At 41.9% G+C, this 23970-nt stretch overlaps 1 protein-coding gene and 1 non-coding gene across 2 annotated transcripts in view; both read left to right on the top strand.

The window, feature by feature from the left end:
- CDK6 (cyclin dependent kinase 6) overlaps nucleotides 1-23970 on the top strand; it is a 231218-nt gene that overhangs the window by 192946 nt on the left and 14302 nt on the right. The gene's annotated exons all lie outside the window — the stretch shown is intronic.
- LOC123326433 lies at nucleotides 5122-5252 on the top strand. Its single transcript, XR_006541093.1, has one exon. It is a non-coding gene; the product is annotated as a small nucleolar RNA SNORA63 (small nucleolar RNA).

The following is a 23970-nucleotide window of genomic DNA, read 5'->3' as shown; positions in this document are numbered from 1 at the left end:
CTCTCTCTGTCAAATAAATAAATAAAATCTTTAAAAAAGAAAAACGGATCTGATGTGTCAGCGTGCAGTAATTAGCAAGCAGTACCGGCGTCTGGTGTGCTCAAGGGCTAAGCTACGTGGGACAGATTTAAATATTACAAGAGCTTAGAAAAGTTTGATATTACTCCGAGCTGGACTAGAAAAATAGAGGCTTCATGAAGTTAGTCCTCAGCTGGATTTTGGAGATAATCGATTGGCTCTTTAACAAAAACTGCATTAGACAACCCACAGAAATAACAGTGTGTTCTGGGAAAAGCACGATCTGGCTAGAGTGGCAGGTATAAGTTGAGAATTAGTGTGTTTTATGCACAATCACTGTTGGACTATAAGAACTGCACACACAATCTTTATGACTTGTTTTCCAGTCTGTTTAACAGTGCACAGCGATGAAGCCACGCCTTTGGGCAAATACAGCTGGGATGAGAGAGGCCAAAAGATGGAGAGCCCTTCTAAGGAGTATCCATGAAGTAAATAAACTCTAAAGGAAAGACTTGGAAGGTCATCCAGTGTACTCATAAATTCCAGCTATTACCAGAGATGAAAGGGAAGTGAGAGGCATGAAGAACAATAGGAAGGAGTGTTCCCCAGGCCCCTCTAACTGCCTGTTTACAGCAGGGCTGCCCAGATGGCAGAGCCCACGTTAGCATGAAGCTTCCCTGCCCCAAGACCTCTTGAGGAAATCCTGTTTGTGACGGTGGTTTCCCTGCAAAGTAATCAGAAGCCCTCCCCGTGTCGGAGAAGCTGCTTCTGGATCGAGCAGCAGTTTCTAATGAGTTCGAAACCTTAGTATCATGTGCACGCCGTAAGACAGAAACTGCCTATCAGGTGAGGCTTGGGCCAGACCTTATTTTGCAAGCATTTACTTATCTTTCTTGTGCCATTGAAATGCTGGTAATGCAATAGCTTAAAAACAAGATAAGCCTCCTCTTTCTTCCTGAACGGGTATATAAGGGAATGATGGTTTTGATGGCCTTTAAAAAGCAGGAAAGGGCAAAGCCCCGTGATGCCATTTCTCTGGCATTGCGTGACTTCGTTAAGAGAATTCTCTTAAAAGCCTGGGAAAGACAGCTTCAGATCGAAGAGAGCTGAGGGAGAACACCCCGGAGCCCAAACCAGATTAACCAGAGGCTTCATCTCCAGACAGATCCACTCTGACATTCGCACCTGGGGTCTGTGCTCTCCTCCTTCGCTTCTGCCACTCAAGTGCTTTTGGATACGGACACAGACAATCTGCTTTCTGTGCCAGACCTCATAAAATAGGATTTGTCTTCCCTCGCAGACAGGTGGCCACGCCGTGACAGAGAGGGCTCTGCCTGGCTGCTGGCCCCTTTGGAGACGCAGCCCTGCCCCGGCGCAGTGCCAGGCCACGTATCTGACTCTGGGGGCCCACATTGGCAGCCACGGGTGCCGACAGCTTCGGTCAGTTGGTCTGGAGTTCCACTGGCAGACAGAGAGCAGGACGGCATGCTGCTCCATGTCACTTCTGTGTGACGGGAGAAACCTAAGGCCCTGGATGTGTGTGGAACCATGAAATAAATGGCTGCTCCAATCATTGGAGTACAGGCTCTCTCCTTCTCCCTCTTTTTTGGGCGGGGGGGGGGGGTACCCAGGCCTTGGAAAAGAAAGTTTGGACTTCTCAGGCTGTACACACTACTTGATGGGTAATTCTGCACTTACTCTGTGCCTCAGGAGCAGATTTCGCAAGCCTTTTTCGTAGGAGACTACATTAGTCCTTAGGGTTAATTATTCGGTATAGAGGAAGTAGTATAATGCAGAAAAAATAGACTTCTGGAAGCCAGGGAGGAAAGGGTCTCAGAATATCAAATTGCTCCACGAAGAGAGCACACAACCATTTTATTACAGGCTTAGGACATAAGAAAATAATCATGATTTGAATTCCCTAAACATCAAAAATATTCTCTTCTTAGTTATATATGGCCTCTGGTCCCAGTCCCCCATATCCTTAGGGAGCTTCCCTTCTCCCAGAGAAAATGCAGCCAGATTCTAATAAAGAAGGACCCTATGTCTTCGGTGCTGCTGCCTTCAGCAGACTCTCCAGAATCTCTACGTGTGAGATAATAAAATGACTACTTTCAGAAATAGGAAGAAGCTGGGTCAGGACTTCACCAGTTCGGACTGAAAAAGCCTTTGGGTTCTGAGTGCCGCATCTGGCCACTACACAGACAGCATTGATGGGGGAAGAAAAACTGGACCCCATTCCCTGCTTTTTTGCCTTCTCCTGTCCCCCTCAGGGCCCACGTGAATAGCACTTGGCCTTGTTTCCTTAGGACCCTCCGGACCCATTTCTTTTCTTTCATCATCTTTCCTAGAACTGATATGACTATTCTGCAGGGAAGAAACAAATGATACACTTGGATGAACTCTGCAGAGCACAAAGAGCTTCTCTCTTATCCCTGCTTCTGAAGTGATTTTCTGTATTAAAAAAAAAAAATGAGGACAGTCCTAGGCCGAATAGTAAAACCTCGTTTGTATCTTATCTGGGATCTTATGAACTGTGTGGAGAAAGCACTAGTGATAAAGCACATGGACTGTAAAGTAGTGGTTGACCTGCTTAACAGAACCCAAAGAAGACATTCTTGAAAAGTACTTGGGAATTCCAGCTACTATGGAAGATGAAAGGGACGCAAATAGACCTCATCAGCTCTGCCTCTTCTGTGTCATCCTCGAGGTTAAATGGCAGCTCCTCAGGTGGCCATTCCTCACTGGTCTGTTCTTCGTCACCAGAACATCTTACTTTCTTCACAGCACTCACTGCCTGTGTAATGATTCTTTCCCTTCTCCCTCCCTGAACTGTCAGCCCCACGAGGTCAGGGACCACGTAGCCCCTGCGCTCAGCACACTGAGGAGTTCGTCACAGACCCACAAATGTGCAGAAGGAGCGGATGGGCTACTGCAGGGCAGGGTGGCAGACTGGCCCCGAGTCCCCCGCAGACTCGCAGTGCCTCGGGATCCTCTTCTCTTCTTAGCTTCGACTGAAGAACATTACTTGGTCTCAACATCAAGCTTACCAGGGTGGTTTCCATGGGCTCATTTTTCTTTTTTAAAAAACGGAATTTTTGTTCCGGCAGAGACTCACGTCCACTAAGCGTTCCATAGTCATCTCTGAAGGACACGGTATTGTGAAGCTGTCACAAAAAGCGGCTTTGGAGTGTCGGGTTCTGCCTCCGCCACTTCTCAGCTGGGTGACAGTGACTCATTATTAACCATCATCTCTCAACCTTCGTTTCCTCAACTGTAAAATGAGAGTATTAACATAGACTTCCCACCTCGGGTTGATCTGAGGTCAAATGAAAGAGTGCATCTATAAAGCACTGAGCTTTGGGTTCTGCGTTGCATCTGCATAGGACAACTTAGCCACTGTTATTATGGTTCGTGTTGTTAAAGGACCTTGGTGTATCATTTTTCTAGAGCAGGATAAGGGGTGGCTTCTTGTCAAAAGTAACATCAGACGTGGGAAGAATTCAGGCAAAAAGCCTAGGACCTGGAGTGCTGGGATTCTAGGTAGAACCTCACACCTAGGGCACAAAGCATGACCTTAGGTCACAGCTGACTGGGCGGTATGGCCAAATGACTCAATACTTAAGTAATGACTAATCATCGCAGGGCTCCCTGTGTCCCCTCCACCCCACCACAGTCACCACAAAGGCTAAAAGTGATCCTGGCGTCTGCCGGGAGGCAGAGTGTACGTACCATACAATGAGTTTCAGTAAACCCATCTAATAAAGCGAGAGAAACCAGGCATGGCGGTCTTGGGTGAGGGGTCTACTCACTCCTTGAAAGGGAGGAAGGGGGCCTCGGGTTTTATTTTCCTTGGTGCCGCACGGAATGCAGAGTGCAGTCCCCGAGGCCTGTCAGCCCTCATGGAGTCTTGTTCTGAGCCACAGGAAGCGGTGCCTCACACCAGCTCATAGGGAAACTCCAAACAGTCAGCAGGAAGAAACTCAATCACAGATGAAAATGATTTTGTCTCACTATTTCTTCTATGCAGTTTCCTGAGGGGGAAGAGGGAGGGACGAAGAGACATTTGGCTATGAGAAATTCATTGAACAGAATGTACTTTAACTGTTTCCTTTCATATCTGGGGTCGTGTGGCTGCCTCCCTGTTTTCAATCAAGGAAAGAGCCATGACTTATGCATTTAAGGATCTTACTGGATATAATTGCCTTTCAGACTGATTTGTAAGGCAGATGCTCCCCTCTCCCATCTCAGTTGGAATTCAGGAGCCCCGTTTGTTTTGTTTTGTTTTGTTCCGTTTTAAGATTTATTTTATTTATTTGAGAAAGAGAGAGCGAGCACAAGCGGGGGTAGAAACAGAGGGAAAGGGAGAGAATCCTCAAGCGGGCTCCCGATGAGCAAGGAGCCCGACATGGGACTCATCCCAGGACCCCTCATGACCTAAGCGGAAGGCAGACGCCTAACCAACTGAGCCCCCCGGGCGCCCCTGGACTTTTTAAATAATCTTACATTCTATGTAAGTTTTATTTTTTCAATAGTACATATTCTTTCATTTAACAAAAGTAATACATGGTTATTGTACAACAGTTTTTAAAATATGAGTAAAGGGGTGCCTGGGTGGCTCAGTCGTTAAGCGTCTGCCTTCGGCTCAGGTCATGATCCCAGGGTCTTGGGATCGAGCCCCGTGTTGGGCTCCCTGCTCGGCGGGAAGCCCGCTTCTCCCTCTCCCACTCCCCCTGCTTGTGTTCCTGCCCTCGCTATCTCTCTTTCTCTGTCAAATAAATAAATAAAATCTTAAAAAAAATAAAATATGAGTAAAGAATGTAAGATAAGCCTAGAGCATCTTGTTGTACTAGGAAGTAAGGAAATGTTTGAAAAATAATAATAAAAATGGAGGGCGCCTGGGTGGTTCAGTCAGTTGAGCTTCTGACTCTTGATTTTGGCTCAGGTCATGGGGCTCATGGTCTCAGGGCCGTGAGACCGAACCCCACTCAGGCTCCCTGCTGAGCATGGAGTCTGCTTGTCCCTCTCCCTGCTCCTTTGCCCCTCCCCCTGCTCTCTCGCTCGCTCTCAAATAAATAAATAAATATAATAATAATGGGAACAATGCAGGATCTAGTTACAATGTAGCTATAAAGTGCTGCCTTGTCTTTGCCCCCTGCTCAAAATAAAGCTGTTACCTTTCTAGCCCTGTCCGCCATGGTGCTTAGCAGCCAGGGGTGCATGGTCTCAGACATGTTTACCAAGTAAAACACTGACTTGAGGGGCGCCTGGGTGGCTCAGTCGTTGGGCGTCTGCCTTCGGCTCAGGTCATGATCCCAGGGTCCTGGGATCGAGCCCCGCATCGGGCTCCCTGCTCAGCGGGGAGTCTACTTCTCCCTCTCCCACTCCCCCTGCTTGTGTTCCCTCTCTCGCTGTGTCTCTCTCTGTCAAATAAATAAATAAAATCTTTAAAAAAAAAAAATAAATAATAATAATGGGAACATACAAAAGAACACAGAATATGGCTTGGGGAGATCCCTGGACAAATCTGAGACCATTTGAACATGAAAATGCATAATTATAGTAATGGATTATAACCCATTAAAATAATGAATCCTTTTACTGAATAAAACAAAATCCGTGAGTCCATACTGATATAACTAGATAAACAGAGAAGAGAAAGCTCTTTCTTAATAGTAGAATGCTAACTAATAAATACAGAACGAATTGATAAAATTAGAAAGTCATCAATGGATGCTAAAACTTTGAGTGGACATTTGGTACAGATCAGGAGATTTACATAATTTCAAAATTGCTCTCCGCAAAATACTTTCTTTTTTAGAAAGGTAAGAAGAAAGAAAAATAAACCATAAACTGGTGACCCAAAGATTACCATTATTAATGGTTTAACAAGTATCTTTTGACTGTGTTCCTATGCATTATGTTTCAGTTTTCTTTAAAAAGTGAGCTCACGCTTTTTTTGTAACCTGCTTTTCTCACGTAAAAATATATCCTGATCTTATGTGTATTTAAATACTCCCCAGCACATAGAAAGCATGTAGTAAATATTTATTGAATGAATGAAATTTGTAAGGATTTTTAAAGCCAGATTGTGGTATCTGTTCTGGTAGCTAATGTTTTCCATCTTCCCATGACTGTTTTCTCAGGACTAATTCCTGGGCGTGGAATATTGAGGTAAAGAATATTCAAAAACTTAATTGATGGGGTGCCTGGGTGGCTCAGTCAGTAAAGCATCTGCCTTCAGCTCAGGTCATTAACCCGGGTTCCTGGGATCGAGCCCCGCATCAGGTTCCCTGCTCAGCGGGGAGTTTACTTCTCCTTCTGCCCCCCCGCCATTCATGCTCGCTCGCTCGCTCTCTCTCAAATAAAAATCTTAAAAAAAACAAAAAAATCCTAATTGATTCACGGAACCAGTTTGTCCTCCAGAAAGACTTTTCTACTGTATTTTCCCACCAGTGGTATATTAAGTACATGCCTTTCACTACATTTTTAAGGAGAAAAATTGAGATTAATGTGTGTGAAACACCATCCAGAGTAGGACCTAACAGTTGTCAGTTAGAAAATAACAGTTGTCAAGGCCTCTTCTCTCTGCGTGCAGATAGATTCTGTCAGGGCCAAAAGATGGGGACCACTGACAGTTTCCCAAAGCCTTTACTCATATGATGGAGTTTCTGTTCATGTAGAAAGCTCCAAGGTGGGATAGAATCTGATTTTAGTTGAGCCAGTCCTATGCCCTATCATATACCATACCATCCTCTCTTAGTATCAGTTGGAAAAACCAGTCACCTGCTCTAGGCCTGGAGTCTGCTACATCAAAGTAAATGATGAAGAGAAAAACCAGGTTCCTGATTGTGATAGGCTAGCATTGAGCAGCTCCACCATCGTCAACACAGAACCTCCAGGAGGGCGGTCCTTCATTTGGACTTTGATGCTGGACACTTAACATGCTTGAAGACCAGCATCCAGTGCAGTTTGCAGAGGTGGACAGTGCAAGGTGCAGGATACAGACGTACTCCATAGGCAGCTGAGCAGTTTGCCCTCTCAGGCAGGCTGGTGCCGTGGCAACACTGACCAGCTGACTTGAGCCTCCAGCTCATTGAAGCAGGAGGGTATTACGTCCTGATCCATACATGATACAGATCATTTAGGAGAACCAAGAAGAGAATATTGAGAGAGCTACTTCCGGATTCAAAAGATGAGAAATTAATAGAACTGTACCATCATTTGGATTTGCTTCTGTTTTCCCTTTTGGCTTTACAAGCTCTCATGTTCTCCAGTGATGACAGTTGGGCTGATTGAGAGCCGTTAGTCAAATCCAGTAATAGTATTAATCTGTGGTTGGAAATGACTGTTAAAGTGAGTGCCCGCCTATTCAGTTGCGGTTTTTCTTCCAGCTTCCAATTGTGCCAGGCTTCCAGCAGGAGAGGCTGTGGTAAAGGAAACCGTTGATAAACGAAAGAAACCAGGAACTGTCATTACCCATAACAACGAAACAACAACAACAAAAAAAAATTAGAGAAAAGGTGGGGGGTACAGAGGAAATTGTACAAAGCGGTTTAAGCCTGCTAGCGTGGTGGTTGCTCGGGCACTGACTCCCAGTTTTCCAGTGAGAACAGGAAGGCTTTAAGTACCAAACCCAGCTCTCTGGTAATACTGCTGAGCAAGAAAGCTTCTCTTGAGGGAAGAGAATGACTGGAGCTTAACTGACTATTTTTATCAACTTCCTAACATGCTCCTCCGATCACTAATACACAAAGGAAGCTGGAGGTCTGGTCACCAAATTGTGTTAAAAGAGTTTACCCCATAATCCTCTTCATTGAATTTTCCATCACAAATACTCAGTAGAGTTGCTACCATTGATCAGTGATCAAGAAATGCATGTTGTGGGGCACCTGGGTGGCTCAGTCGGTTAAGCATCAGACTCTTGGTTTCAGCTCAGGTCATGATCTCAGGGTCCTGAGATTGAGCCCCACAATGGGCTCTGTCTCAGCGGGGAACCCGCCCCGCCCCGAGCTCACACTCTCTCTCTCTCTCTCTCAAACAAATAAATAAATCTTTAAAAAAAAAAAATGTATGTTGTAACTGAGAAGTGCTTAGCAATCAAGGTCCTCATTTGCTATTTTTATTTTAAGAACTTTAGACTGGCAGCTCTCCATGTTTTTTCGCCAAAGCTCCAAAAATTTTTTAATACTTTAAAAAGAAAAAGAACTTTAAGTAAATCTGTATTCAGTGAACTGGGAAATTAAATGGATCTGTATAGAAACAGAAGGCATAAGTTCCAGAGTTATATTGAGGAGAGTCTGAACACAGGACACCTGGTACATTTCACTATCTCCCAACGAGGAAATAACTATTTTATCAGCTATTCTACCATATTTCAGTGTTTCTGAAATGTTCATTTTTTTCATTATTTGATTGATTCTAGAATCAGGATGTAACTTGCGATCAATTGGTAGCATCTTCTATTTGATGAGATATGGTAGTTCTTCTTGAAAAGCAGAAGTTAGTCATTTTCTTCATATCATTGGTATCCAAGAGCTGGTTAACTTTGGGGGTCAAAAGACGTTTTCAAGCAGTAGTGGGGAAATTTCATTTGTGGACATTTTTATTATAATTTAGTATGTAAGTAACGTTCCCTCGGACATTCAAGAAGTAAACTAAGGAAACTGAGGCTCAGAATTCATGTTGCCGGCTGGCGGCAGAGCAGGATTGGAGTCCATGCCTGGCCAGGAGGGTCCACACGGGTGGGTTGTCCTACTGCATGTCAGAGCCCACGCCTTGCAGAGCAAGACTCTGCAAGGCAAACCCCACATTTGTTCTGAAGCGTCCTTCTATCAGGGCATTGGCAGAACTCCCAAACAAGTGGGGAGAGGTACCAGGAAAGTTCAGCCTGAAATGAGGGGATCAGTGAAACCTGACACAGTAGGATGTTGTTCTGTGACAGGGCTGTGGGATTGGTGTGGCCGTGGTACCTCGCTGCTCCAAGCTCAGCCTGCAGAGACTTCCCTGGTATGGGGGACTTCTCTTCTCAGGGGCCAGGTTTATTTTATGAAGTTAATCATGTGTAAAAAAATAGTACTCATGCTAACAAAATAATAACATCAAAGATGTACCGAAGATATATTTAGGGAAATTAGAGGAGAGCAGTTTGGCTACCACATAAAGAAAAATTTAAATGCCCCTTAGACTTCTTAGCATGCAAAACCAAAGTAATCAAAGGTGTGTATTCGTTGCACACTAAAGTTGACACAACCTGAAAGTGCTTTTTTTAACCAAACGTTTAATTTTGTATGGCTGACATAAAACCTCTTGCCCATGATACCCTTCTCTCGTAAAATCAAAGACATGGCAGATAGAATCATACCCCTCTAGAGAATAGGCAGAGCAAACAGATCATAAGTAGAGTCATATGCCCTCAACCTCCTCATTCTTATAAATTCATTTGTTTTATAAATAAAGACTTTATGCTGAGGCCAAAGATTGACTTCAATATTTGTTTGGTAACATAACGTTTTTTAATGTGCTGTGGTAGGTTGCATTTAATGTATGATAAAACAGTATCAATAAGCAGTCATGATTCGCAATATTGATTCCAGCCCCTGCACTTACCACATACGTGACTGTTGTCTAAGTTACAAAACTCTCCTGAGCACCAGCTTCCTCCTCTATACAATTAGGCTAGTAATGACTGTGTTTCAGAGTTGCTTGTTAGCATTAGCAAAATAGGTCTTACCTATAGTTCTTATCCCATTTTATTAAGCAAAATGTATATCGCTGTGTTAGAACTGAGACGTAGAAATTCACAGAAGTGTTGCCAATGATAAACGTAAGAATTAATATGTTCAAACTCACGGCTGATTGGAGAAATGCACATTCTAATATTGATTTATTCATGCGTTCAGAAAGAGGGAGGGTATTTAATTTACTACTATATCGAAGGGGTGGGGGTAATGGTCTAACTGATTAGTTTCACTGCCATGGATACTGAATAAGAAAACACATTTTCCCCCCATGTTTGTCATTTTCCTGACTGCATCATCTCTAAATTTTCTGAGCCGGTGATGTCTGTGAATAGCCCAGCAGAATATCACAGGTAAATTAAATTCTGAGATTTCGTCCAGAGATACAGCCAGAACAACAGCATTGAATCTTCTTTGCACATTTAGACACTGTGAGAAAAAGAGGAGAAACCATGGAGGGGTGTGGATGGGGGCAGGTAACACAGTTAGTAAGCAAACATGAATGACTCTGGAGTGAGAGTTCACTGTCTTTGCTCCTTGGTTGATGGATTCTCTACTGAGGAGCCAATTTTACTTCTCAGCAGTTCTAACTGCTCCATCCACATAGTTTATTATTTTTGTGGCACGTCTGGGGTATAGAGCGGGGCAGAAGCCGTGATATCTGTCCTTTAACAGATGAGCAGAGGTGAAGTGCCTACCTGCACTCAGTGATTCGTTAATCAGTTACAGAGCCAGCTTTAGGAGCTGGGGCTTTGTTCTCCTTTCCATTCCATGTGGCTAAGTGCTTCTATTTTCTTCTAAAGAAGTCTCTACAGGGAACACAACGTGACCCTGTTCTAGAAATAGCATTGTTACCTGACAGGCGGGTCTGCCAGGATGACCGTTCGCAAGTGTTCTAGGGAGCTAAGATTTAATAAGTTGGGTTTTTTTTTCCCCAAGAGGAAGTAGCGATGAATCCTGCACCAAAAATAACGCCTTAACTGCTAATTCTGCTTAGTAGGTGGTTTCCCAGGGATGATCCAATGCAATGAGTCATCACTCTGATTGCTTATTAGCACATTATTCTCTTTTTTACTAACCCCAGTGCTTTGGGTTGCATGTTTTTAAACCTTTTACAGCCTTTCTGGGAGGCTTACAGTCTTCATACTATTGAATATAAACCACTCCCCCCAATATGTCCCTCTTTTCCTTCTTCCACTCTTCAAATCTAAAATAATCCATGACTCAAGAGAACAGTCAGGATTGTGACCTCAGACAACAGAGACAGTTTCTCCAGTTGGTAGCAGCTCCATTTCATTCCCAGTAAAAATTTAAAAATGTAGACTAATGTAAACAAATGTGTGGGACCTATATCAAGAAACCTATAAATTTGACTGAGAGAGATAAAATACCTGCACAGATGTGGAGAATAGTTAAATGTTAGGAAGATGATGCGTTTTCCTGAATGAGAAGATTGAATATTGAAAAGATATAAGATCTCTTCAAATTAACTCATGGGTTTATGCAACTCCAATCAGAATCTCAGTGGGATCTTCTAAAATGCATTTGAAGAGTTAAATTGGTGAAAATAGCAAAGAATTAAAAAAAAAAATTATGAAGGGAATCTTTTCCACCCCAAAGCCCTGAAATGCAGCTACAATAATAAAAACAATCTAGGGGCGCCTAGATAGCTCAGTCGGTTGAGCATCTGCCTTCGGCTCAGGTCATGATGCCAGGATCCTGGGATCAAGCCCCACGTCAGGTTCCCTGCTTAGTGGGGAGCCTGCTTCTCCCTCTCCCTCTGCTGCTTCCCCTGCTTGTACTCTCTCTCCCTCAAATAAATAAAATCTTTAAAAAATATGTGTAGGTTTAAAAAAAAAACTAGTACCAGCAGAAGAAATGATAGACATTTATGGAACAGAATAGATAACCCAGCAAAAGACCCCAATTTAGAAAGTAATGTGACTTATCAAAATCACAAATCCTGTAGGACAGAATGGCTTGTTCAACAAATAAGGGTAACTAGTCAACTTGTTGGGGTGGGGGAGGGAAATGGTAATCTGATTAGAGTCTCTGTTCCTTACCATGGAGCAAATTAACAGGTAGTTAAAAGAATTAAGTATTAAAAATGGGGCGCCTGGGTGGCTCAGTTGGTTAAGCGACTGCCTTCGGCTCAGGTCATGATCCTGGAGTCCCGGGATCGAGTCCCGCATCGGGCTCCCTGCTTGGCGGGGAGTCTGCTTCTCCCTCTGACCCTCCTCCCTCTCATGCTCTCTCTCATTCTCTCTCTTGCAAATAAATTTAAAAAAAAAATGAAACCATAGGGGGCGCCTGGGTGGCTCAGTTGTTGGGCGTCTGCCTTCGGCTAGGGTCATGATCCCAGGGTCCTGGGATCGAGTCCCGCATCGGGCTCCCTGCTCGGCGGGGAGTCTGCTTCTCCCTCTCCCACTCCCCCTGCTTGTGTTCCCTCTCTCGCTGTGTCTCTGTCAAATAAATAAATAATCTTTTTAAAAAAAAATGAAACCATAAAAGAATAAAGAAACTATAGGAAATATTTCTGACCCTAGAATGGAATACGCTTTCAGAGCATTAAAAAGTCACAAAAGGGGGCACCTGGGTGGTGCAGACAGTTAAGCATCAGACTCTCAGTTTAGGCTTAGGTCATGATCTCAGGGTCCTGAGAGCCGGAGCCTGCTTAAGACTTTCTCTGCCTCTCCCTGGGCCCCTCCCCACCTCAAATAAAGAAGGAAATCTTTTCTTTTAAGTCACAAAGAAAATATTAATATACTTGACTATATACAAATTGAAAACGTCATCAAAAAATTAAAATACCTCAAAGTTAAAAAGGACAGGGTAATCTTGGAGAAAATGTATGCAATGAATATGACAAAGGCATAATTTCCTTGATGAATAAAGAGCTCTTAAAATGTATTGGGAAACCAGGAGCATACCTCAGTGTAGCTATACTATCACTTTCCTATCACATCATGCCCAGGTCACAGTGCTAAGTCGGTTTTATAAACAGAAGACAGTTCATACGACCCAAAAGAATGAGAGAAATGTAGATCTTATTTTTCATTCACATACTCTTTGTTCAAAGACAGTTTAAGGGAACTACACATTATGCTATAAATACTTGAGGACAGTTTGTCCACACTGACACTTCCATTTCCTAAAATGAAACCCTCACTGGCCCACAGGGAGAAAAAAGCTGGCTTTGTTAACCAGCTTTATTTCAACAAGCACATCCATATGGTAAGAACTTCCTCTGATGAGTCATCCACAGTTGTCAAACACCAACTTTCCTTTGTTTGACCCGTGCAGAAATAAGGTCTGTGGAAGCACAACGCAAGAGTCTGAATCATTCAATTGTGTTTTTTTTCCATATCTGAATTTGCATCCGTCACAAACCCAGTGTGTCCACCCTGAAAAATTGCATTCTTCAAATATCACTGAAAAAATCCCATTCATATGGGTCTGTTCTGTCTAGATAGTCTGTGAAATTTCTAAGGAATGTTGTGGGCTTTGCTTCCTGTGCTAAATTGTTGAGTTATCACACATTACTGGATTCTACCCAAAATGCGCTGGATAGGAATATTATATTCATACAGGATACCAGTTGTCTGTACCATTCAGAAAGGGAAAAAAAAGATTATTACTGCTTCTTGTCATAAGATCAAACTCTATCTAAAAGGGTAGGTAGAAATGTGTGTACAAATAATTTTTTTAAGATACGTTTTTGATTCTTGTCTTCATAGAGGCTGGAATCTTATTCAGTCACAGCTTTGTTATGACTGCTAGCCACTTTCTTGTCTCTTTGTTCTGGTTCAAACCAAGGACTATAGAGCCCGGATTCAGATCCTGCTCTGGGGGATGGTGCCATCCTTAGTTTGGGGGAAGGGAGGAGATCTTTAGAGATACCATTTTATCCATTTGTATATAAAAAGAGAAAAGAATTGAGGTGATGCTTTGTGATTTTTTTTTTAAGTACCCACCCATCATTAAAAATATAAATGCACTAAAGAAGCCTTTAAAAAAATTAAGGTGGCTCTTGGATCAGTAAAATTTTATCCTGAGAAAATAAATGCTAACTTTTGCACCCATATTTGTATGCTAAGCAGACTTTTTTTTTTTTTTTTTTAGGGAAAAAATGAAAAAAAATCAGTCTTCTGCTATTTGGAGTATTTTTAACCAAAGATTGAATCCAATTTGAGGATATTTTTGGATCATTTGTAATACTCTCTGAGTTGATACTTTTGGTTCTTTTTTGAGGAAAACTGCCTTTTTTTTTTTTAATAAGCCACTTCAATTAACAGACACTTCTACTTGAGAAAATTTCTAGTGATTATTTTCCCCCAAAATCAACATTAAAACTGTCAGCCCTGGATTATGTCATTTCGATGACAGATGGTTGATGTGTTGGAGTGTTTGCAAGAGAAAGCATGTGTTCATGAGCATGGAGGTGCTCAGAATTATATACTAAAAGACATACCCACAGTAGAACTTGTAAGACTCTCTTTGGTGAACATGTTGTGTCAAAGACAAGCCCTGGTGGATTCCTAGAATAAATGTAAGAAGTGGCTTTGAAAGCCACATTTTGTGACCCTAATATATGTAACATTTGCTCTTGGAGTGTGTCATTAGATGGGCTAACTTTTACGTTTGCTAACTTTTATTCCTTGTATATTGCTTTGATGTCAGTGTATCAGAGAGAGAAAACTTGATTCATTTGGGTCACCTTGAGTCCATGTGGCTAGTTTGTTTTCCATATTATCTTGCTGGTTACAGCCCCCCCTCCTGCTACAACTAGGCAGCACTTCGAATCCTTTCTCAGCCCCCCTCGAAGCCTGTTGCTACCAATGAATTAGATTGGACGAGATAAAAATACTTCTTGTCGGTCTTAGATAAGTAGCCCCGCCCCAGTCTCTATTGGTGGCTGCCTTTTTAGATCATGCACTTCCCTTAGACTGCTGCATCATGTAGACTGGCAGTGCTCTTTCCTTAGGCAAGATGTAAGTTGACCCTTGAACAACAACACGAGGGTTGAGTGCACCAAACCCTTCCCCGGTGCAATTGAAAATGGATGTCTAACTTTTGACCTCCCCTCGAACTTAACTACTAATAGCCTACTGTTGACTGAAAGCCCTACCAACAACATCGATCAACATGTTCTGTATTTTACATGTGTTATATACTGTAGCCTTCCAATAAAGGTAGATAAAAGAAAATGTTACTAAGAAAATCACAAGAGAAAATATGTTTACAGTACTGTGAAAAACAAAAAATCCACATATAAGTGAGCCCATGTAGTTCACACCTGTGTTGCTCAAGGGTCAACTGTATATAGTTTCACACAGTCATTTGCTAAGAGAGAGTAATAGCATCTTGGATTATGGTATGAGGAGGGAGCTTACTGATAATCTAGTCCCTTATCACATAGTAGCAGTGAGTTGTTAGGAAAAAAGAGAATGAAACCTGTCTGGACCACCTTCATTCTTACCGTTTTGAGAGATGCTCATCTGATTTTTCAAAACAGCCCTTGGAAATAATGATAATTTTTTTTTTAAGATTTCTCTCTCTCTCTCTCTTTAATTTCTTTTTCTACAACCTCTTGTTCTGGGTTTCCTGTAGAGGGTGACCAACCATCCCGTTTAGCCTGGGACAGAGAGGCTTCCTGGGATACAGGACTTTCAGTACTGACACTAGGGCCATCATGGGCAGATTGCACTGGTTGGTCACCCTATTCCTGGGTACTCTACCCAAATGGCCAAGTATAGAGGAGCATGGGTACCAAGGTTCTCACTCATGGACCAACTAACTCCCTGTTACAGCTTTTCTTTCTCTCCTAGGAAGGCACAATATAAAGAAAGGCTAGGGATTGTAGACAGATGATTTTATGATGGGGTCTGATGAGCTTCCAGTTTGGTTGAGGGATGTCTCTAGTTCACAGTTCTTTTGCAGAGTGAAGGTAATTGATAAACCCTGAGCCCAGTTAATAATCAATGCCTGACTAATCTATGGCACTCATTCAGCCAGGTGTCCTAGTAATCTCTGATCATTTTTCCATATACCACCATCACCCTTGCCCCAGATGATCTTCCAGCATGTTATCATTAAAGTTTCTCAACACCAAGCCCAAGATAAAATAGAGTGCGTATTATAGCTAGAATTTCCATACAGGAGAAAGATCCCTGCTCTGGGTTTATATGACAGCCAGAAGACAGCTTACCCCAGGATGCTGAGCCTGAGATGTCTGGCTGTTAATGAAGCTTCTTGCCCATGAGAAGTGAGGTGATTTCAGTGGGGGCGTCCCACATTCTGGACTTGCCTCCAGTTTCCTGGTAATGAGGATACTAATAGAAATGCTTCACCCTTGCGAGTTCCTGCTTCTTAGGTTTGACTCAGATTTCTTTTACCTCTGCCAAAACTTTCTTTCAAATGCAAAGTTTTGTAGTACTTGGTCTGCCATCAGGGTGAGAGTGAGGATGAAAATGTATAATACAACGAGGAACCCAGCCTGTAGAAAGTACTCAATGCGTGACTATTTCTTTCCTGCTTTAAGAACTCCCCTGAGCAGGGGCACCTGGGTGGCTCAATCGGTCAGGCGTCTGCCTTCAGCTCAGGTCATGATCCCAGGGTCCTGGGATCGAGCACCATGTCAGGCTCCCTGCGCTGTGAAGAGTCTGCTTCTCCCTCTCTCCCTGCTGTTCTCCTTGCTTGTACTCTCTCTCTCTCTGTCTCTCCCTCTGTTAAGTAAAATCTAAAAAATATATATATTTTTAAAGAACTCCCCTGAGCAGTGTGAACAGAGAGCAGGAGATAAGGGAGGCACTATGAAAGTAATGAACATGTAATTCGGCAAGAAAACTTACCAGAAAGTATACAAAATGAGTACTTGGATCCCAGGCACAGAATGAGACAAATCATGTTTTTTGCTCCTGTTGGACAAGAACATTCTCAGAGAGAGAAAACTTGATTCACTTGGGTCACCTTGAGTCCATGTGGCTAGTTTGTTTCTAATTCTAAAGGTGAGAAAGATACTGTATTTAGTAACATGAGGAAGGAAGTGTTACAGACCGAATGTTGGAGTCTTACCACCATAACTACCAAACTCAGATGTTGAAGCCCTATCCCCTAATTTTGATGTTATTTGGGATTATTTAGGGATTAGATTTGGGATTATTTAGGATTCTTTAGGTCAGGAGGGTGGGGCCCCCACGATGACATTAGTGCCCTTGTAAGAGAGACCCAAGGGAACTTGGTCTCTCTCCACCACGTGAGTACAGAGCAAGCAAGTGGCCATCTGCAAACCAGGGAGACAGTCCTCACCAGACACCAATATCTTGTCGGCATCTTCATCCAGGACGTCCAGCCTCCAGAACTAGGGGAAATAAATGTCTGTTGTTTAAACCACCCAGCCTGTGGTATTTTGTTAGGGCAGCCCAAGTCGACTGAGACAAGAAAAGATAGCATGGCAACAACAGAAAGGCAATGCTTTAATTAAATAAGTATTTGAGAGCAATAATTATTTCTGGCAAACAATAGATAATACTTGTTGAAGTGGTTAGAAATAACTTTTTTTTTAATCTTAATGACCACTTAGGCTTCTTGAGTCATCTGTAAAATTGACTAAGTCAGTAAGTATATTAATTTGTAAGTTTTGTAATGTTTCAGGAGTCTCAATTGAGTCTTCAACTCAATTTTGAATTGAAAAATGATGGGGTTTTCCTCTCTGCCTCAATGTGCTCACTGTCTCTCAAGGAAGTTACTCATACATAGTCCAGTAAAATATGAGCCTTCTGTGGAGAAATAAATTATTCACATCTGGTAACAAGGAAAAATTAATTCAGCTATTTATTTGTAAGGAAACGACCAGACTCCGAGTCCCCTACTGTGGACAGATAGGGCAGCGACTTTCTAAATTGTAATTATCTGCTCTGTCCTGTGAGTGGCCCCTCCCTTCCCTGGTAGGGGTTTTTTCCTATCGGTCTCTGTCTCAGTTGACAGAACTGCATCTCAGATTCTTCTTTTTGCCCTGGTCCTTGCCTTGTATTACTTGGGCTTTAAATTTTTTTGTCTCCCATATGCTCTTCCCCACCAGAGCCCCTTCCTTTCTGGGCTGGTTTCCTTCAGGAGCCTCTTTCCCCTGCACACCCTTTTTAATCCCTCACTCTTGTTGGCCTTTGCAACACTTCTTCTCAACCCTTCTCTTTCTTTGTCTTCCAAGAAGCCCATCCCTGACCTGCATACCTGGGTGTAGTAAAGCACCTGAGGGCAAAGTTCCTATCCAGCATTCCTCATGCTGCTTCTCTGATGGTTTTGGTGAGATTTTAGATGTAGGAGACTAATTGTCACACCAGCCCCCCACCCCCGTTTTTAAACACCCATTATTTGTAGGATGATATTGTCTAGTGCCACAGACCAGTTAAAGCATAAACAGATACAACAATATCAATCAAATCGGTTTTAGCTCTAAATGTGTATGCATCTACTCATATATACATACCTGCACAAATACACATGCTTGCACTTGAATTACCCAGAGATGAACCAAGGGTGCGAATTTTGAGGGACTGAAGTTGATGGGAAGAAGGGAGAGAAGGCCTTCTCAGTGGGAGGAACAGTAACCATTCCTGTTTATTAATCATGACCTGAGCCGAAGGCAGACGCTTAACCTACTGAGCCACCCAGGCATCCCCCGCTTCATTCCTTTTTATGACTGAACCACACTCCATTGTATGGCTATACAACATTCTGTTATCACACTGTCAGCTGATGGTCATTTGGGTTGTTTCCACTCTGGGGCTATCATGAATAATGCTGCTACACACATTCATGTCCAAGTGTCTGTGTGCACATACATTGCCAGTATTGTTGGGTATATACCTAGGTATGCTTAACTAATCTTTTGCATGTTTTTCATTCTCAGATTTCAAAGCATTGTTTTATACATTATTTTTTATCATAAAGGAACATGTTTAAAATTAAGTCAATTATCTTCCAATCTTCTCCTCCCCACACCACCCTCTCTCCACCTTTCTCATTCGGCCTGGAATCTTAAAACCATGCTGCTTCTCGCAGGGCATGTTGAGTCTTTTACCAAATTCAGATCACCTTCCCTTATATGTCTTTGCATCCTTTCCCATCTGCTCTGTCCTCCTGGGTTAGGTCGTTGTGCAATGACCTCACCTCTGGCCTCCCTAGCTCTGTCTTCATCCCCTATTAGTGACTCAGTAAACCTCTGCCATATTAATCTTTCTAAAACACTGCTTCTGTTTGCTGCTCATTGGAGTCAGACAGACCAACTCAGCCATTTAGTGAGCAGTTTCCTTGATGAAGTTACTTTACTTCTCATCTATAAAAGACAATTAATCAGACCACCTCCCAACATTCTAGTAAAGATTAAATGATTGCCTTGAGCTTTCATCTCCCAGGGTAAAATGAGATAAACTTCTTTATTTCAAGATCCTGCATTTGTATCTCGTGTCTCCCACAGAGGCAAGGATCATTATGGTAGTATGTAATATATATATTTATTTATAAATATTATAAATTCATATTTTAATATATTTGTATTAAAATGTGTAATTTACTTTAAATATATGTATATTATATATTAAGACCATATATTATATAATATTTATATTTAATATATATCTTGGGGGAAAGGTTATCTCCCAGCACCTAATGCTGCCCTGTGTGCTTAATGGGTGATCACTCAATTAAGTTTATGAAGCAAATCAGTTAAACTGATTTTCTACTTAATCTGGTTATTTGAATAGGTGGTAATTGTAAAGTGATAGGTTAACATTTTTAACTTAACAGATAACAGCTCTCTCTAGAACTGAACACAGGAGCAAGCATAAAATAGTAAGCAATATTTTTCAAAAGGTCATGTTATGAACATGGAAAATTCCTCTGCTAATCAAGAAAGATAGCAACTAAAGCATAACTGCAGGTCAAATGCAGGTTACAGAGGTGTTCTATAGGGTGATCCATGACTTCCTCATCTTTTTAGTACAATGAGAGTATTGTAACTAAATGAAACCTTTCATCTTCCCTTATGCATGAATCATTTCCTTTCCGTAACAGACCGATCAGCATACACGTCTCATCTGCCAGAAAACATACCCTACTTCTAAATGTTTTCCACTGTTTATTGAGCTTATGAATGATAGTTATATGTTCTTTTCGTTTGTTTAAAAAGACATGTAATCTGAAACTTGGCACCCTTTGTAATTCGACCCAAGAAAATGCACTTCACGCTTAAAAGATGGGGTGAGTGTTGCTAGAACTACATACAGAGGAAGAAATAATATTGCCAATTCAAAGTTAATCAAACCTTATTTGACATTCATTCTTTCTCTTCTTGATGGTAAAGGTGTAAGAGTTGTAACAGGTATAGAGAATAGTGACCCCAGAGGAGGAATTATTAGCCTTTACTACGATTTGGGCATCCACCGTGTGGTGACAAGTGTCCCCTTCCTTTCTTGTTCACTGCGTGAAACACTTTGGTATCTTTTGTGTATAGCAGTGGCCAGGAACAAGAGAGATGTCTACCACGTATGAGTGTGAAAAAGTATGTGTGTGTTTAGTTGGCACCTAACTGTAGGTCTCCTATAAACTGGACATTTTATGGATTCTAAGAGGCTAAGTGACTTTCCTAAGGTCATTCAGAGAGAAATGGCTGTGGGGATTCATACCCAGGACAGTTCATCACCAAAGCCTATGATACCCTTTCCCCAGTCAACAAATATCCTCTAAAATCAACATGTTGGGGGGGAATGGGGGTGGGGTGCATTAAGGCTGAAATTCTCACAAATTCAAAAAAAGCTTTGAGAAAAATCCTTGCTAAAGAAAACCCCAAGAACCATACTTGTTTTGGCATGACAGCGCCTACGGTCATAAGAGAAGAAAATTGACTTTGCTATGGTTTGAAGTGAATGCAGTTTGTTACTGTATTTTGCAATGATCTCCTTTTAGTTTAAAAAAAAAAAACGCTTATATGTATATATTAAAATTTATTGTTTGCAGAAAGAGTTTTTTTATCAGCATTAACTATTATCAAGTATAAGAGTGAAGGAAGATATTTGAAAAAAATACTTGGAAATAACCTAAAATTCTCTTTCATAAAAACATACCAATGTCCAGTTTCAGATATTTTCCCCCAAATATTATTTATCTTGTCAAATAAATTGGCTTCAAAGGGTAGAATGGCAAAGTCTTCCAGTAGGGTCCTCTGTAGTGGGAATTCAAAAATAGAAAAGAGGTTGAGGGCCATGAGAGACAGAAGGAGGTTTATGCGAAAGAATGTAATCGTCCCAAGAAGTGAGTGTGGAGAAAATCTGAGGAAAAAGGAGGGTCATAGGCTAGGTGAAGAGAAAAGAAATGTATGAAATTAGAAATGGATCCATGAAATGTAGATTCAACAAAGGTCTTTCACGGATAATGTTTATGCACCATTATCCAAACAGTTGGTTAAATTACTGAAAAGTCATCTGAAGTAATTAATTATAGTTTTTGATATAGTAAAATACATAAGAGTTACTATCCTTCGGTAATGCCCTATATAATAGAGGGATTTTTTAGTATATTAATTCAATAAAACAATTGCACAGTTTTTATTTGGGGATGTTCTTGGTAGGTATAATCTTTCCATTTTGCTAGTTAACCCCCCAAGAAATGTGTATATAAAGAAGAAGTGTTTTAAAAAATACAAAACCAGGCTTCAGATTTACTGCTTTCAGTAGAATATCTCTTTTGTTAATTTTATTTTTAAGTAGTTAGTTTAAAAGAATTACTAAGTATGTCACCTGGGATGGGAGGCTTCTGGGATAGCTTAGTGGATCCTCTCCCTGCAGTGACTCAAAAAAAAAATACATGACTTTTTAATTTTTATGAGCCTTTGTCTCATGATATTTAATAGAATATTCCCCTTCCAGCTTCAGTCTTCGTGAAGGGCCCATATAAATACACCCTGAGATTTCCAGGAGAGGTAGATGTTTAGGCGCAATAGGAAGAAACAGAGTTCAAAGTTATTTTGGACCTCCTCACATTGTCTCTGTCTGACCATCTGTAGCTCAGTCTGTCTTTCAGTTTTTCTGTGTCTTACTCTCCCCCATGTTGGTCCTTCAACCCTCTACTTCCTTCCAGCTCAGCCCTATGTCATGGTAATAAGGAACCAGCCAGGTTTGACTCATGTATGTGTGTGTTTTAGCTGAATCATTCCTACAATTATAAAATTATTCAAGGCAGTAGAATTAAACTCTCCCTTACCACTACACCAAAGAATACAGTCAAAGATGTCCATAATTGTCCACCTAAAATATGCCATAAATTACATGACTTGAAGGATATTTAACTCAGCTTATCTGAGGAAGGAAGAAATACGCAGAATAACTTCAGTGAAAATACAGTCCTAGTACATGATGCACACAGGTCAGAGACCTGATACAGCCAAGACTTTTGACCACAGAGCCTTATTTAAAGACAGATTGTATCATATAATTGGGACAGTCTTCTTCTTACATATCAGTATTCCACCATAGCACCCCCAGGAGGTCATCATGATGAAAACTTTTCATCTTTCTTCTAAATCCATTGTAACTCTCCATGCTTCTAATGAATGTAGCATCTTCTATCACAAAACCGGCTCCTACAGACTTGAGCATTTTCAGCCCCAAACTGAATGGATGGTCCTAAGAATTTGATCACATTCATGACCACTTTTTGGTCAACTAAGAGTACCAGTTCCAGGTAGGCTGTTCCCCCTTTCTAATTTTTTTTTTTTTTAAGATTTTATTTATTTTTTAGAGAGCGAGCGAGAGAGAAACAGCATGAGAGGGGAGAGGGTCGGGAGAAGCAGGCTCCCCGCCGAGCCGGGAGCCCGATGCGGGACTCGATCCCAGGACCCTGGGATCATGACCTGAGCCGAAGGCAGTCGCTTAACCATCTGAGCCACCCAGGCGCCCGCTGTTCCCCCTTTCATGTGACTCATTGCCATTGTCTTGTGACGATGTCTTTGCACCCAAAGATCTATTTTATGGGAGTTAATTGCGTGCTGTCAGGATTTAGTGGTTCTATATAACTCAAGCCAATCCATATCCATCCTAAAACCAAATTAGTAGACCTCACAGTCCCATGCCAGGCCTTCCTACGTGACAAAAGTCATTCTGAGCCGTATACTGAATAGTTGCTTCCGAGTTTCCAGTATTCCCCACAGCAGGTCACAGAGAAGTGGTTATGATTCAGACCTCTCTGCTTCTTACCCTCATTAAAGCAGGCCAAACTAATGGGCCAATTCTAACTCAAGAATGTAAAGCACATTTCATTCTGTGGGGCCAAGTCCAGCCAAGAGAGGCAAGACTTCAGGCTCTGGCAGTATGGTGGACTACATGATTTGAAAGCGCTCTGCTAAACATGTAGCAAATGTAAGGTAAAATAGAGCAAGCACTTACTTAAATGCACAGTGGAGCTAGCAAAAATGTTACAGTATTGCCAAGGGAGAAAAACAAAAAGGGAGTCGAAAACCAAACCAGTAAGGGCATGAGCCCCTGCGCTGCAGGAGCTGGGCTTCAGGGTCTCAGTACCCACCGCAGGAAAGAGACTGGCTTGTGCTTTTGCCTGGGAACAACGTCCACTCAAGGTAGTCTGCCTTGTTTGTTTCCCAGTAGCCATGGCCAGTTTCTTTTAAGCTGCTCCATGATCCTCAAAGATAATTTCACTGTGCATACCAGTCTTCTTCATGCAGGGTGAGGGGCTTGGCATGTTTACCAAGCTGCTTCACCAGTTCATCAGTTAAAGGTGTGTCCTCGGTTCCCTCTGCACCTGCTACCTGGCATGCCTAGCGCTTGAGCCATTTGAGATACGTACTATGCAAAGAGGGGTCGTTTGTGTTTGTCCAGACCTCATAATGCTGGTTATACTTAGTTTTGTAATTTTATACCTTAATACTAAGGAAACAGGAGTGTGAAAAGAAAGGGCACTGTTGTTTCTGTGCAGTCCAAGTTCTGCGCTTTGGAAAGGAAAAGAAAAATGGTGCTATCAATTAAGATGTGAGCAAAGCAGCTGTAAAAGATTGCACAGGGGGCAGAACGTAAAAATCTGGAAGGGCCTAACATTGTATGTCGACTACACTGGAATTAAAATTAAACACCTAATTAAGCGGCGCCTAGCTGGCTCAGTCAATAGAGCGTGTGACTCTTGACCTCAGGGTTGTAAGTTCGAGCCCTGT

This window comes from Neomonachus schauinslandi, chromosome 12, assembly GCF_002201575.2.
Source record: "Neomonachus schauinslandi chromosome 12, ASM220157v2, whole genome shotgun sequence".
Taxonomy (NCBI): domain Eukaryota; kingdom Metazoa; phylum Chordata; class Mammalia; order Carnivora; family Phocidae; genus Neomonachus; species Neomonachus schauinslandi.
Note: the sequence above shows the minus strand (reverse complement) of the source record. Positions and strands in the feature narration are given on the sequence as shown.